The sequence below is a fragment of the Natrix helvetica genome (assembly GCF_964273705.1).
Source record: "Natrix helvetica genome assembly, chromosome: 1".
Classification (NCBI taxonomy): domain Eukaryota; kingdom Metazoa; phylum Chordata; class Lepidosauria; order Squamata; family Natricidae; genus Natrix; species Natrix helvetica.
This window is the reverse complement of record NC_138548.1, coordinates 309,901,066-309,917,397: the sequence shown is the minus strand read 5'-3', so window position 1 is coordinate 309,917,397 and position 16,332 is coordinate 309,901,066. Positions and strand designations below refer to the sequence as shown.

Genomic DNA, 16,332 nt, shown 5'->3' with positions numbered 1-16,332 from the left:
TCCCCCAAATTAATGTTTAAAATGGGAGATACTAGGGTTTGTTAAAGAAAAAAAAATATAGCACAGATATTACTTGCATTTTAAAATATCACCAAGAGAGGGCAGAATTCAATGTTTAAAAATATGTAGAAAGAAGAAATCATTTCAGTGTTTCTTGTCATTTGCAAACCCTTGCCCTTAGCCATGCATTGTTGCAAGTATGCACAAGTAATATGGGTTTTCCAACTGCATTCATCTTTCTTTCTACAAGAATTTGTGTAGTGTCAAAAGGGCATTTGCATTCACTAAGGCTCAAAAAAATTGCTCTGAACATGAAAAACTGAGAAAAATGTAATGAAGCATCCAGATTTAACCAGCTGCATACAAATAATGCCAAAATGATAGCTTCTTCTAATGAATGCGGCTCATTAAGTTTGCATCACTCTAAGATATATTTTGTGTCTGACTTTCTTTAGCAGAGAAATAAATTCATTCAACCTATATAACTTCAGTATTTGGGGCTGAGGAAATTTAATGCAGTAGAGAACCTTTTCTTGGACATCAAGGTGCAGATCGCCATTGGATAAGGAAAATGTGTGACAGCAATGGTAAACATATTTTTTTCTTTTACACGAGCAGCTGCAAGTTGTGTGCATCAACAGTATGTGATTTGCATGTAGAAATAGAATAGAACAGAACAGAACAGAACAGAACAGAATAGACTAGAAAGACCTTGGAGGTCTTCTAGTCCAACCCCCCTGCTTAGGCAGGAAACCCTATACCATTTCAGAAATGGTTTTCCAACATCTTCTTAAAAACTTCCAGTGTTGGAGCACCCACAACTTCTGGAGGAAAGTTGTTCCACTGATTAATTATTCTAACTGTCAGGAAATTTCTCTTTAGTTCTAGGTTGCTCTTCTCAACTTGATTAGTTTCTACCCATTGCTTCTTGTCCTGCCCTCAGGTGCTTTGGAGAATACATTGACTCCATCTTCTTTGTGGCAAACCCTGAGATATTGGAACACTTCATGTGTTTAAGAATGCGATACATATCACACACACATAGAGAAGCACACATATGCATCAGAGGTGGTATTCAGCAGGTTCTGACCAGTTCTGGAGAACCGGTATCTCTGATTGGCCTCACCCACTCTATTCTCTGCCTCCTGAATCCCAGCTGATTGGGAGGAAATGGGGAATTAACAGTATCTTTCCCCTGGAGTGGGGAGGGAATGGAGATTTTACAGTATCCTTCCCCTGCCACGCCCACCAAGCTACACCCATTAAACCATGCCACATCCACCAAGCCACATCTACAGATCCAGTAGTAAATTTTTTTGAATCCCACCACTGATACATATCTGTGATCCCATACCCTGATACATATTGTTAGCTTTCTGATTCAATGGACATCATATTCTTCCCCTTCACTCTAGAAGAAGGGTTATGGACACACTAGAATCATAGACCTATTTATGGAAATCCATTTCTTTAATTTAATGGGTCCTAATTCATAGGACATGCATGGGACTCTACAAACATTGAGTGGGGAGTGGCTATGTGGGCCCACTGCCAATATGGGTAGGAACACTGCTGGTGAGAATGTACTGGAGCTTCCTGGAAAAGCAGGACAGAAGATCCTCTCTTGGTTCTGGAAACTCCTCCCAGTGCTTTGATCCACCAAAATAGGATAATGAAGGCTACCTTCACAAGGTAGGCAGGGTCTTTTCATTAAAGCAAGATAGGAAAGCCTCCCCCCCACTCCCCATCCATGAAGGCAGCCTCTATTACCCATCCTTGGATATCAGTCATTTGATTTCTAAATCCACTTCTGTGTCAGGGTTCCAAATAACATCCAAAATTAAATCAGAGTCCAAGGCCTCTGCCGCCCTGTTTCGGGTGACCCGCTCCCTGCTGTCGCAGGGACAACGGGACCCCCCATTGCAGGGCACGGCAGAGGAGTTTGGGGAATACCTGCAGGATAAAATTGATCAGATCCGGAGGGGGTGGACCCACTCCAGTGCTCCAGGGGGGGCGTCCGAGGCTAGTCTTGAGATTCCACGCTGGGAGGAGTTTGACCCTGTTGTCACCGAAGATTTGGACAGGTTGCGCGGGCGACTGCGAGCCACCACATGTTTATTGGACCCGTGCCCCTCCTGGTTGGTACTGGCTTCCTGGGAGGGTTCACGTGGCTGGCTACTGGGACTGGTGAACGCTTCGTTGGGTGAGGGCCTTTTACCAACCGCCTTGAAAGAGGCGGTGGTGAGACCCCTGCTCAAGAAGCCTTCTCTGGACCCAATGGAGCTAGCAAATTATCGTCCTGTCTCCAACCTTCCTTTTTTAGTGAAGGTTGTTGAGAGTGTGGTGGCTCAGCAGTTCCCGCGTCACCTGGAGGAAGATGATTATCTAGACCCGCGCCAGTCCGGCTTCCGACCCGGTCACAGCACGGAGACGGCCTTGGTCGCGTTGGTGGATGATCTCTGGAGGGCAAAGGATGGGGGTTGTTCCTCCATCCTTGTCCTATTAGACCTCTCGGCGGCTTTCGATACCATCGACCATGGTATCCTATTGCGCCGTCTGGAGGGGTTGGGGATCGGGGGCACCGTATTGCGGTGGTTCCGCTCCTACCTCTCTGGCCGGACGCAATGTGTGTTGACAGGTGAGGAGAGGTCGACCCCGAGGCCCCTCACTTGTGGGGTCCCACAGGGGTCGATCCTCTCGCCTCTCCTGTTCAACACATATATGAAACCGCTGGGCGAGATCATCCGTGGTTTTGGGGTGAGATATCATCTGTACGCTGATGACACTCAGCTGTATTTTTCCACCCCAAACCACCCCAACGAGGCTGTTGAAGTGATGTCCCGTTGTCTGGAAGCCGTGCGGGTCTGGATGGGTGACAACAGGCTCAAGCTCAACCCCTCCAAGACAGAGTGGCTGTGGCTTCCGGCACCCCGGTACAACCAGCACATTCCATCGCTGGCCATCGGGGATGAACAATTAGCCCCGGTGGAACGGGCACGCAATTTGGGCGTCCTCCTTGATGCCCGGCTGGCTATGGAAGATCATGTGGCAGCCGTGGCGAGGGGGACATTCCACCAGGTTCGCCTGGTGCGCCAATTGCGACCCCTTTTGGACCGGGAGGCCCTGCACACAGTCACTCACGCGCTGGTGACGTCTCGCCTGGACTACTGTAATGCTCTCTACATGGGGCTCCCCTTGAGGTGCACCCGGAGACTGCAGTTGGTCCAGAATGCAGCCGCGCGGGTAATTATGGGGAGATCGAGGTTCTCCCATATAACACCGCTCCTGTGCGAGCTGCACTGGCTTCCTGTGGTCTACCGGGTGCGCTTCAAGGTGTTAGTTACCATCTTCAAAGCGCTCCATGGCATAGGGCCTAGTTACCTGCGGGATCGTGTCCTGCCCCATACATCCCTGCGACCCATTCGCTCACACAGAGAGGGTCTCCTCCGGGTGCCGTCCTCTAGAGATTGTCAGAGGGCGGTGCCCAGGAGTAGGTCCTTCTCTGTGGCAGGCCCTACCCTTTGGAATGACCTCCCCCCAGACATTAGAACAACAACCGATCTCCGCTCCTTCCGCAGTAAACTGAAGACCCACCTGTTTCGGCTAGCCGGCCTGGCATAATTCGACAACTTTTCCACCCCTAGGTCATTTTTAATTGTCAATTTTAGTTTTTAAACTATTAATGTTATTTATTGTAATTATTTATTTATTTTTTACCTCCTCTGACACTGTGCTAACTGTTGCTTGTGTACGTCGCCCCGAGTCCCTGTGGGGAGAGGGGGCGACTAATAAGTTTAAATAAATAAATAAATAAATAAGGCAAAGTATTGCTCAAAGTTCCAATTTATTGAGAGAGCCATGTTGGCACATCTGGGAAAACCTGAATCTGAAAGCTTCCTGGTTTTCCCCACCCAGTTGAAAGTTCAAGATCCTGCCCCCACACCCACAAGTCCATCACATGGTCCAATCTTCCACTCCCATGCTGGCAGTTCCACCCATCCAATTCCGGTCAGGTGCAGAGGTGCAGAAACAAAAGATGACCTTGGACTCTAGAAAGAAATTTTATTTTGACAACATCACATTCTACTCCTTACTATTCCACCTCCCAATTTCCCACTAATGAAGCAGCATAGCAGAGTAGAATATTAGTGTGGCAAGCCAAAGATCCCAAAAGGAACCAGCTGCAGGCCTGACATTCTGTAGCCATCTGTCCAAAATGGCCTTTTCCCGTCAAGCCTCTTGAAACCCCTCCCCACCAAACCATTGGTAGATTCACCAATCATTCCCCTTAACTTCCCCTGCAGTAAATTGTTAGCACTACTCTGACTTTGTTAAGGAGGCCAAGCAGAGACAGGCTATGTTTACACACACACTTCATGACACCTTTGAAGTGGAAGGCAATGTGTTAAAATGGGTGTTAAAACATGCCATGACTAAACATTTATATTGAGTCTTATCCATTTGATTTCTGGTTTTTTAAAATTCATAGCTATTCTTTGGTCTCAAAAACCACTTGATACAAATAATGTTTGTTTCACACTAATATTGACTAATTCCAAGGCTGTATTTTAATGATTACATATTCACATTGAGAATAACTATATGAAATGCATGATTGATATCCAGAATCAAATTCAGAATGCATTTTAATTTATGCTGTTTTACACCATTGGAAGCCATACAAGACCAGATTAGGGACAGATTGCCATGGGGAAAATCTAACTAGTCCGAAAGCTCAGAAGACTAAATCTCTGGTCCCAGTGACCATCCCAAATTGGATTTTGCAACATTATCCTGGAATACATATATTTGCCTTTATTCATAAAAATCTATCTATGCCAGGGGCATCAAACTTGATTTCATTGAGGGCTGCATCAGAATTGTGTTTGACCTCGGGGTAGGCATGGCCAGAGTGGGCTTGGCCAGCTCAACATAACTCATGTCGGGGGCACCTGTGGTGGCCAAGTGCTAAGGCAGGACTTCCTTCCTTCCTTCCTTCCTTCCTTCCTTCCTTCCTTCCTTCCTTCCTTCCTTCCTCCTCCCTCCCTCCCTCCCTCCCTCCCTCCCTCCCTCCCTTTTCTTTTTCCTTTTCTCTTCATTCTCCTTTCTTCTTCCTTTCCCTCTTTCCTTCTTTTTACTTCCTTGCTCTCTTCCCAACTTCTTTCTTTCCCTTTCTCCTTTCCTGTCCCTTCTTGCATTCTCAAATGCAAAAGGTGAAACATTTCTCTTTTTGTTTTATTTTTAGTTTGTTTTGCTAGCCCTCTGCCAGCAACACTATCTGAGACAAGACCAGCTGAAGAAAAAGGGCCACTTTAGTAGAAAATTTACCTTTGAACAGATTTTCATGGAAAATAAAAAAAGAGCACAGGAGGATAACTATTAGCTACAGAAAGAAGGAATGCTAGCTAGTGTAACTACCCTTCCTTATTTTTAAATAAGAAGAGGGGTAAACCATAGGTATAACAATGTTCATACATAGCCAAAACTCTAGTGCCGTGATGGCAAACCTATGGCCCTCATGTCACAGGTGGCACGTGGAGTCATATTGCTGGCACACTGATTTTCAGCTTTCCGGAGGGCTGGGGGAAGCCATTTTTGCCCTCCCCAGGCTTTAGGTAAGCCTCCGGAGCCTGGGGAGGAGTTGTGCGCACATGCACACAGGGGAGGGTCATGCACGCATGCGCAGGTGGGTGGGGTGGACTGAATTGGTGTGGGCACTCGTGCAGCAGACAATTTTGGCATGCCATAAGAAAAAGCTGCGCCATCACTGCTCTAGGGTATGGAGCTGGAAACCACGGGGGCTGCATGCGACCCCCCTCCATAGGCCCCATTTTCAGCCAGGTCAGCCTCCCGCAGCCCTCTGCTGGCTTCGTTTTTGCTGGCAGAGGCACCGCGGACTGGTCCTTTGCTGTTTCCAGAGCAGCCTCGCCGGCCAGATCTAAGCAACCCATGGGCCAGATCTGACCCACGGGCCTTGAGTTTGACACCCCTGATCTATGTGGTCACTATGAGTTGATACCAACTTAATGACACTTAATCAGTCAATGCTTCTTTTAAAGGTAAAGCCCTCAAAGGAAGTTTGCATTACAAGATGCTAAATGTGACTAAACTCAGCCTTAAAACTAAAATACCCCAGATGATAAAATACTAGTTTGAACTAAATGCCAAATAAAAATCAGAGTAAAATTAGAGAAAAAGTTACAGTAAAGGAACGGGGATTTAGCAAGTAGGCAGGGTTTGGGGTCCAATAAACTTTCACTTGTACAACATTGCATTTTTTAAATTCCAAAATCTTATTTCAAATTTATTTGGATTTTTAGCTCATTTGTAACTTTTCAAAATCCAGGTTTTAATCACCCCTTTGCTGCTTATTAAAAGCATTAAGTCCTTAAATCTGTATTTAAAACTTATTTCACCAAGGATTGAAGGAAACAGACCCAGTGCTGTGAAATTGATCAATCCAAAGGTTCCTAATAGCTAACAAACAATATTCAATGGAAGGAGACTAATCAAGGAGAGAGCCAACTTAAAAATAAAAAGAAATTTCCTGATGGTTAGAATAATTAATCAATGGAATGACTTGCCTCCAGAAGCTGTGGTTGCTCCAAACACTGGAAGTTTTTAAGAAGAGATTGGACAACCATGGGGGTTGGATTAGAAGACCTCCAAGGTCCCTTGCAACTCTGTTATTTTGGTCAGAAAAAGAAGTATGTGAATCCAGGGTCCTTTTTGAAGGCACTGATCACTGTTTGAAGGCATTGACCATGGTCTGATTAAGATAGCTATTCCCTCATCTCCCAGAGCTCTAAACCCACCGGAGACTCCTGTCTTATGGTCTCCTCACAAGGACCATCTATATCAAGTGCTCTCCTTATCTAGAGAGGAATTATGAAAAGTCAGTCTAGTGACTCGCTCTTCATTCTGCCATGGTTGTTGGTCTCCTTTTAAGATATTGCATTTTGATGTCATATTCATACCAATAACATTTGCAATGAAAACATGGGAGAAAATAGCAATAGCGTTTAGACTTATATACCACTTCTCAGTGCTTACAGCCCCCTCTAAGTGGTTTACAGAGTTAGCACATTGCTCCCAACAATCTGGATCCTCCTACACTTCAATGGTGGGTTTGATTTAGAATTTCAATATAGTGTAAAAGTAAGTGACTACGTTAAGGGAAATAAAGGAGGTGCAGAGATGAGAAGTTAACTTTATTTCTAAATCTAATTAGTTACTTAGATGTGATAATATCTGCAAATTAAGCCTCCAAACCTTGGTACTTTGCAAGCATTTCAACTTTTGTCTTTTTTTTAAAAAAGAACCGTTTTTCTTAATAATATGTTATTTTAAATCCATTTTAGATTTGGCTTGATATTAGTAATCAGAGTAATTTTAGCAAGAAAAACTTGGCAAATGCTGTGTAGCTTTCTTATTTTGGTTGCTGTCATTAGCTTTTATTCGCAATTTTCAAATTCCAAAAATTAAATTGACATTTTCCCCCCCAAATATATGGAATGAGGGAAGAGTCATATTAAGTAATAATTGAATTCTCTTTTCTTTTATTTCTCAAAGTAGAGAGATAATCAGGTTTTGCTCCAGACTGGGAATAACATACTAGGATATAGGCCTGTTGAATGAAAAGCTTTGTTTCTGTATGTTTCTATCAAGAAAGCTATATTTCTCCTTCTGTCAGTTCAGAAAGCTTGGTTGAATTAGATAAGCTTAATTAGAAACATATAAGGACACTAGTCTTTCAGGATATTCCTTTCCAATGGACAAAGGAGCTTTGTTAGATGTAAAAAAAAAGACAGAAAGGGAGATAAAGATGTTGAGTGGTGGCCTTCAGAATGGTTGCCGGCTTCAAAACAAGAAAGTAAATTTATGTTTTTTAATGACATGATGGAACCACAACTGTATTGAGATATGTGACAGGGCATTGTGTTGCTAACTTGTGGCTCAAGCTAGACCACCAGTGCTTTCCTCTGTGGTAGTTTTCCTTGCTAATATTTGCACCCAACTAAGGCATCTTTTTAATAAAAGAGACAAGCAGCAATTTGTTGCAGCAAAAGCCTTACTCCTTCTTTTAAGAAAAACTACTTTCCTATTTTCACGTGAAATCAATGTGACTGAAATATCAACGGAACTCAATTGCACAGAAAAATCTATATCATTTATTTAGAAAATGTGAATGCCATCCCCTTCATTAATTACTCTAGATTACTTACACAGTCTATAATAAAATAATAATAATGGAGCAAAAATGCCACATCCATTCTAAACATCTGGATGTTCAGCCACCCTTACCAACAGCACAGGAAAAATAGAGAAAATTGAAAGAATCAAGTTGCCTTAGGGAAATAACACCAAAAGTTTGGATTAAGAAGATCACTATAAATACTTGGGCATCCTTCAAACTGAACACACCAAGCACAATGAATTCAAGAAGTAGGTTAGTAGTGAATACATCATGAGAGTGAAGAGGACATTAAAGTTGAAACTCAGTGGAAGAAATACCATCAAGGTAATGAACACCTGGGCAATTCTACTCATAAGATACACAGCTGGAATATCAGGCAGGGCTCAAGAAGTATTGGGATAGCCTAGTTAGGAAGAGCAGAAAAGTAATGGCAACAAATCTCATTAGACATTGGGCACAGTTGGGTTTTTCATCTTGCAATTACATGTTACTTAGAAATTACATGTTGCTTAGGTTTCCACTTTTAAGCAAGATGTAATTGCAAGATGAAACTAACTAGTAGAATTAACCAATTCCACTAGTTAATGTTGTTAAGCGAGGACTACTTGCAGTTTAAGGTAAAGGTAAAGGTTCCCTGCACATGCATGCTAGTTATTTCCAGCTTTAGGGGGCAGTGCTCATCTCCATTTCTAAGCCGAAGAGCCAGCACCATCTGAACACTTCTCTATGGTCATGTGGCTGGCATGACTAAATGCCAAAGGTGCACGGAGTGTTGTTATCAGGGGTGGTATTCACTTACCTTCCCTACCTGTTCGCAAATGTGAATACATACTCACATATCCATTGCCAGGTCTTGTTGTTACCTGCTCTGCCTGCTAGTATTTTTATATACTGGCCATACTTTGCATTGCCAGGTCTCTGGCAAAGGTTTGCCTTTGTCAGGCATGCTATAAGGTCTCTTGCTTCAGCAGGAGGTTGGACTAGAAGACCTCCAAGGTCACTTCCAACTCAAGTTATTCTGTATTCTTTTCTATCCTTAATTTTGTCTTTCTTGTAGGCCAATTTGGTCTCTGGTATTCAGTAAGCCTTCATGGTATATAACTTCAATGCATCTTCTTAACTGATTTTCAAATATTCTTCCAATGCCTTTTCTTCTTCTTCAGCTGTCTGGTGTACTTGCAACAGTTCATGCCCATCTAAACTACTTGGTAAATAGAGTCTGTCAACATTGCTATGTGGATGAAGGGCATGATTCTCAGGCATCCATGTTATGGTTGTTCCAAAAGTGCTTTTTCAAAGAAGCTTCTTGGATGAGATATGAAATGTCTTCAAGGAAAACAAAGGAAGTCCAGTTGCCCTTTCAAAAAGCACCTTTGGGACAAACTGTGCCTAGCTGCAATCATTAAACAACAGTCCTGGTTACTGGTATTAAACAAGATTCACAGAGATTGTTAAGCAAGGATTTCACGTTACTATAATTTCTGACTTTCTGCCAGTTTCTGCATTGACTTTGCCTTGATTATGATTATTTGACTGTGGGACACAGTAACAGTGTAAGATCAAATTGGGCACTGAGCACTTTAATCACAATCAGGTGACTATGGGGATGCTGTGGTACATATACTGTACATACCTGAGTTCCCATTCATGTTCTGCTAGACTTGTTCTTCCCTTTTCCCCACCAGCATTTCAGTAATCTCTGTTGCTTTGTCTCTTGGACTCCATGATACACAAAGTACTGTAATTCTTTGGATCACTGAATATGGAGTGGCTACTCATATGCAATCTTATTCAAGGGTGATATTACTTCCATATTTTAGGATTCACTAAAGCCTCAACAGGATTGCCCATCATAGGCTTGGAAAAAAATCCCAAGTATCTTTTAGAGGGGCCATTAGAGATCTGAACAGAACAAATGGATAGGTCCTTGCAGAGTTTGGTAACAACAATGAACTGCATAGCAATTAAAGTGCCCTTATTTTTCAGAGCATAAGACGCAATGGAGTATAAGACGCAGCAAGGTTTTGAAGAGGAAAAATTTAAAAAGCAGTTTTTTCGCTCTGCAAACCTCCCCAAAACGGCCTGTTTTTCGCGAAAACAGGGCTGCTTCCCCCCCCCAAAAGGGCATGAATAGCCCTTTGGAAGCTTATGGAGTGCTGCTGGGGACTGGGGGGCAAAATAACGGGCTGTTTTTCCTCATTTCTGCCCTCCCCAGCCCCCAGGAGCTCTCTGAAAGCCTTCTACAGGCTCTGCACGACCATTTTGGGAAGGGGGTGGATTTTGGGAGCCCAAAAATGCTGTATTCAGTGTATAAGATGCACCCAGATTTTCAGCCTCTTTTTTGAGGGAAAAAGGTGCATCTTATACTCCGAAAAATATGGTAAGTATCTACCACTTTCAGGCCACATCATATCTGCTCCAAGTGGGAAAGAGTATTTCACATGGAAACCCCCCCACATATGAGTTGGGTCTCTGAAGACCTAGGACAAGTCTGTAATGTGGCCAGTATGAACTCATGAAATGCTTCTGCTTCACGGAGGTAAGTTGATGGGATTTACCAGGAAATTTTTTTACTGTATCTGAGACAATATAATTTTGTGTGTGTGTATGTGTGTGTGTGTGTATGTGTGTGTGTGAGAGAGAGAGAGAGAGAGTAAGTGTGAGGGGGGAGGAGAGAGGGGGGAGGGAGAGGGGTAGAGGGATGAAAGGGAGGGGCAGGGGCAGGGAGAGAGAGGGGGAGGGGGAGAGGGAAAATGAGAGAGTGAGAGAATATGATTTAGAATAGTCTGAATCTTCAAATATGTAGGCAGTTCCGGTTCTTATTTCAATGAAAAAATAAGCATTTTCTAAAGAAACAATTCCTGCAAAACAAGATGTCATAAGAATTTAGCAAACAAGAATTTACTATACTTCAGTGTTCTGCTTCATGCTGAGTACTTTGAAGTCATCTAAATTAGCTTAGAAAAAAAGCTGCTGTTATGCACCCTTGGACATTGATTGCAACTATTATCTTAAGAGATTCATTTGTCATTTGAAGAAAAATTGTTACTCTTTAAAAAAGAAGGTCCTATTTTAAGTTGGTATACTTTTTCCGATAGCTTCACAAGAGCTTTATCAGGATATGACTAACAGAATCATCTTCTACGCCCTGTTCTTTTTTTTGAAGGAAGGAAAACTGAAAAGAAATGTTTGAAAAAGCAAATTTCATTCATCTTAAAAACAAAAAAACAGATTGTGGTACAGTTTGGAGTCATTTTGATCCATATATCTAAATGAATGGTGGTAAGAAGAAAGCAAGATTATCCAATGATAAAGTATTCTATTGAATACCTTTCCACTTGCCAATCTCTCTCTCTCTCTCACGTTGCATATGCATATTTGTTTCCTTAAGTTTCTCCTCACAGTACAATAGTGGGGTGGGGAGGGGAAGGGAGGTGGAGCCATGGAGACATAGTTTAGTTCAAATCAGGAAGTGTACATTATCAAAGGCATTTCCACTCTGTTAGAAATGCAACATATGATGTCTATCAAAGACCTGTCCAAAGTGCTGAACTGCTGCTTTTGGGTTGCAGGCTATGCTTTAGAAAGAAAACCTAGTACATACTAGTCTGCCTCTCCTTTGGGATGCTACTCAACTTATTTATTTATAAAGTATGGATTTTAATAGCTGCATTTCAATGAATCTGTTGTTTTGGAACATGAACACATCATACCTTTGGTTCCACTAGCCCAAATTCTATTACATTTTGTAACTTCATCCATGCAAAAACTTATCAACCAGCTCCTTCCATCTTTTTTTCCTCCCTCCCTCGCTCCTTCCCTCCCTCCTCCCTTCTTCCCTCCTCCTTCCCTCCCTCCCTTCTTTCTTTCTTCTCCCTCCCTCCCTCCTTCCTTAATTCCTCCCTCCCTCCAACCTTCCATAGGATTGTCACTTAACTTATATTAATGCACACATAAACACATAATTGGCATGCATGTACATCAGAATACGTTACTGGATTAATGGAATTAATATGATTGGAATAACTGTTATGATTTGCCCAAGCAGCTTACAATGTCATGTTGAAATCAAACCAAATCATAGCAATAACTAAGAACTATTGTATAAAATATATCATTTGCTTGTAATGTTAAAACCTGATATTAATTTCTAATAAAGTTTCCTAAAACAGGTTACACGAGGACCTTTGATTAATAACTGAGACTTTATGTTTATGCATTCTTTTCCCCCCCCCCCAACCTTTTATACAGAGGAATTAAAACTTTGGCACAATGTGACTATTTTTCACATTTCCTCCATTCATTCAATGGTTTTCCTTAAAAACAATGAAAAAAAATCGGAGTTGCTCCAAACAGAGAATTGGAAGAAATTTGGGTCTTTTCTCAATTCTTGAAGGAGCCCCATACTCTATTTTATACAACACACATGCAGGCACACACGCATTTATAAGGGTGGGGTTTGGGACTTCCCCGGCTTGCGCTGAGCGGAGGGAGAGAAGAGAGATGCCCGGAAGGAAGGAAGGAAGAGGAGGCGGTGGCGGTGGCGGCGGCTCCCACGGGAGGTCCAGCTCGCACCCGGCCTCTCTTCCAAGGAAGCTCGCTGCCGCCCCTGGCGGAGAGTCGCTCCGCCCCGGCGTCCAAGCAGTTGCTCGGGAATTCTGGGAATGTTGAGTCAGGGACTGGCAAGCCTGCGAGCCGGGCTGGGAAGGCAGCCTGGCACTGAGGGGCTGACTGGCGAGGGCAGGGACTGCTGAAGCCTTTTGCTGACTGTCGCAGGTTTTCGCCTCGCCTCGCCTCCCTTCCCCTCGGACCTGTTCGTCGCCTCCTCGCGCCTCCTCCTCGCCACGGGCTGCCAGCGTGGATGAGACCGTAGAAGCCCCGCCGAGGAAGGCGCCAGGCGGACGCAATGATTTGAAAGGTGAGGATCCTAATATGGCCATTATGGATTTGTATGCATCAGTTTAGCCGCGCGCACGGGGCGCGCGGGCATACGCGCCGCGCGCCACAGACAAGCACACACACACACACACACGCACGCACACACACACTCATGTGTTTGGGTGTAGAAAGCATTCGGGGATCGGCAAGGGCGGGGAACAGGGTGGAAAGTAGAGAGAGGTGCGGGTGGTAAATGTGACCAGGCGCCCGTCGCTGTCCAGGATTGTGGTGCTGAACGCCTCTCCCATAGAGAATAGCCGGCCAGAGGCGTTTGGCCGTTTCCTTTAGAAATCAGATTCCAGAAAGCCTGGGCGAGCGAGCAATTCGGCATTAATATCACTGTTAAAAGGGTCTTGGCCCGACTTTAGAAGAACCGAAAACGCCTCGCTCTGTAACAGTTACGAGATGCGCTAAGCTTGGGGATTTTATCAAATTGGGGGGTGGTGGGGAGAAAAGGCTGCCTTCTCTTTCGCGCGCCCCCTCCTCGCGCCTCAGATTTGGAGGAGGAAAAAAACTAGGCTGTGTGTATTAGCAGCTATATAAGGACAAAGGCACGCGGGGATTTCCCCCATTTTTTTGGGGGGGGGGGAGTGAAAGATGGTTTTAGGCAGCGGAAGAGAAGATGTAACCTGTGTCGAGTGGTGCTGCATCGTGGCTCGTTGAGTTGTGAATTTTGCGCGTGGATGCCTCAGCCTAGTTCGCCTCAAGATGTGTGTAGTAAATACCGCGATGGAGGAAGGGGGTCCTGGTTTCCTGAGTAGCAGAGACTGATTTCTAGGCGGCTACCTGCGAAAGCTAGAATGAACCGAAGGGAATCGACTCCCTTCGCTACGAGCTGACATTTCCCGTTTGACGGACAAGCCCAAGGGCCACTTGCATTGGCAGGAACGAGCGCTTTGCGTTGAGCCCGGCCAACCCGTGCAGCCCGGAGGAGGGCAAATCCCTTTGTCGGGGTTAGTTTCCTGGTTGACTTTTTAAATCACTGGCATCGCATACCGTTGGTTGAGCGCTTTTCTTCTCGGCAGTGAAATAAAGCCAGAAGGGAGTCTTCTGCACTTAGCATTAAACCTCCAGAAAAAAACAACAGGCCCTTTCCCAGGCCTCTGCCAGAGGTTGAGGCTCCTGATAAAAGAGCAGCTACTATGTTCTTCTTTCCGGGTGCAGGTCAGAGTACATTTTAATGCTCAACAAATAAAGGAAGGTGACAATGCCTTGGGGAGATTCTGCTTGATTTTTCTATTTTCTAATAGAGAAATATTTATTTTGAAGGCAGGAGAAAATCATGTCAGGGCCGCTCTACAGCAGAGGCATGGCAAGAGCTGGACACAAATCCAGCTTTCTTAAATTTGGTTGCCCTGTATTTCCAGCTTGTGGGGGGGAGCTTTTACTTCTCTGTCATACTTTCCTGATCTTAAGGAGCATATATGGAAGGTTTTAAGATTTTCCCTGTGACTGCCCTTCCTCCCCCCACCCCTTCTTGCATCTTGCTGCATGCCCCTTTTGCCCCTCCCTGCTTTATTTAGGAAGAAGTATTTTCTCCCTCCCATTTACCCGTGAATGGAGTAGGGTAGTTGTAAAAGATGGATCAGAGAAGGATCTTGATGACATCTTGATGTACTCCATTTGGAACAGAGATTTTATCTGCCAAGATGTGCAACAGAATCCTGGCCTTTGGCAAATCTCCTTTTAAATATGCACACTTGCCTGCAGGAACTGACCCGAGAGTTTGGAAAACGGTCATGGTTTCAAACCTAAAAATGTATGAGCTAGAAAGAGCCAATTCAGACAAGTTTTTAAGATGATAAAACTATGCATTGCACTTGTGATAGATATAGCAGATGCTTTCTGAACAAAATATAATGGAAGTCATATTTGCATCTACTGCAAACTGACTACTTTGATAGCATTAACATCTACCACATCTATATCTCACTTCCAAAAAAGGCTTTTACACAAATTGTACTGAAATAAAATTGTTTTGTCTCTCCCGATTACACTAAAGATTGGCTGCATGCATTTGGTAGGTTGCTTCAGGCACCTAAAGATAAAGCTTGAAGTTTACACAAAATATGTGAGCGAACTCTTATGATTAATACCCGTGTTCTCTTCCTTCAATACCTGTATCTTTGTTTCTCTAGGAGATAAGCTAGTTACCCCTAATTGAAGCATTTGTTGGAGTTCTAAACAATTTTTCCACATTTGTTTTCCAATCTAGGGTAGCAATGACCAACATTTTAAATTTCTTCAGCAGCTCCATATCTATTATTTCTGCTTTACGCAATCTTCAAAGTCTCCGCTTTCTTTGGTCATTATCTACATATTTGTAGTAATATAGTTTCTTTATTTGCTGACACTCCCTCCTGTTGTTTCTTTTTCCTTTAGTCTAATAGTTTTATAAACAAATGCTTTATCATGTTGCCATGAAATTTCAGAGCTGTCACCCATTCACACACATGCAATGCCTTTCCTAGGTTCTAGTCCTTTATTTCTAATTGTTCAGACCTTTTCTACCTGATCTTTCATTGTTGTTTCATCTACCAGAGCCATTTCCTGTCTGATTCCTTTGCCTCCTTTTGCTGCTGTTTCATGTTCTGCTCTGCTGCTTGCTCTACCCAGCACTGTTTTGGTTCTCTGGCTTTCGTTCCTGATTCAGATCTCTCCTCAAACTTAACTTCCACATAAGCTTTCCTGAAACTATTGTCTTCCTTGCATTTCCATCCTATTCTTTTATTATCGGAAAGGGACCTTATTTCTCTTTCAAAGCATGTATGTGCAGTTGGAATGCTGGCCTTTAGATGAGCATGACTTCTGCCCTCCATGGCAAGGAGCCAGGGTATTTGAGGGACTGCTCTACTCCCATCATTTCTACTGTTCCATTAAATCAGACAGAAGGAGGCATTCTCTGGATCCCAATTGATTAAGGTTTGTCATCCAGCGAAACTCAAGCAGCCTGCCTTTTTGGTAGCTGTATCTTCTCTCTAGGATAAGCATACCACCCAAGGTTCTGTTGGCACTGACTCTGTTCATCTTTTGGAAAGCCTTGAAGACCTGGCTTTTTTCCCAGGCATGGGGGCAACGTGAGTGAGAGTGTTCCATTGAAATTTCTTATAAACTATCACATGCAGGAGAGGAAATAAAGTTGGAGATGATGTTTTAAAGAATTCTCCAATGGCAATGCCCTCCCATTTCTTTGGGAG

At 43.6% G+C, this 16,332-nt stretch overlaps 1 protein-coding gene across 1 annotated transcript in view; it reads left to right on the top strand.

Moving 5' to 3' along the window:
- The first annotated feature begins 13,075 nt into the window (after positions 1-13,075).
- ERC2 (ELKS/RAB6-interacting/CAST family member 2) overlaps positions 13,076-16,332 on the top strand; it is a 548,821-nt gene continuing 545,564 nt past the window's right edge. Inside the window, exon 1 of the mRNA XM_081935890.1 lies at positions 13,076-13,115. The gene's annotated coding sequence lies outside the window, so the exon portion shown is untranslated. The remainder of the gene's footprint in view (positions 13,116-16,332) is intronic.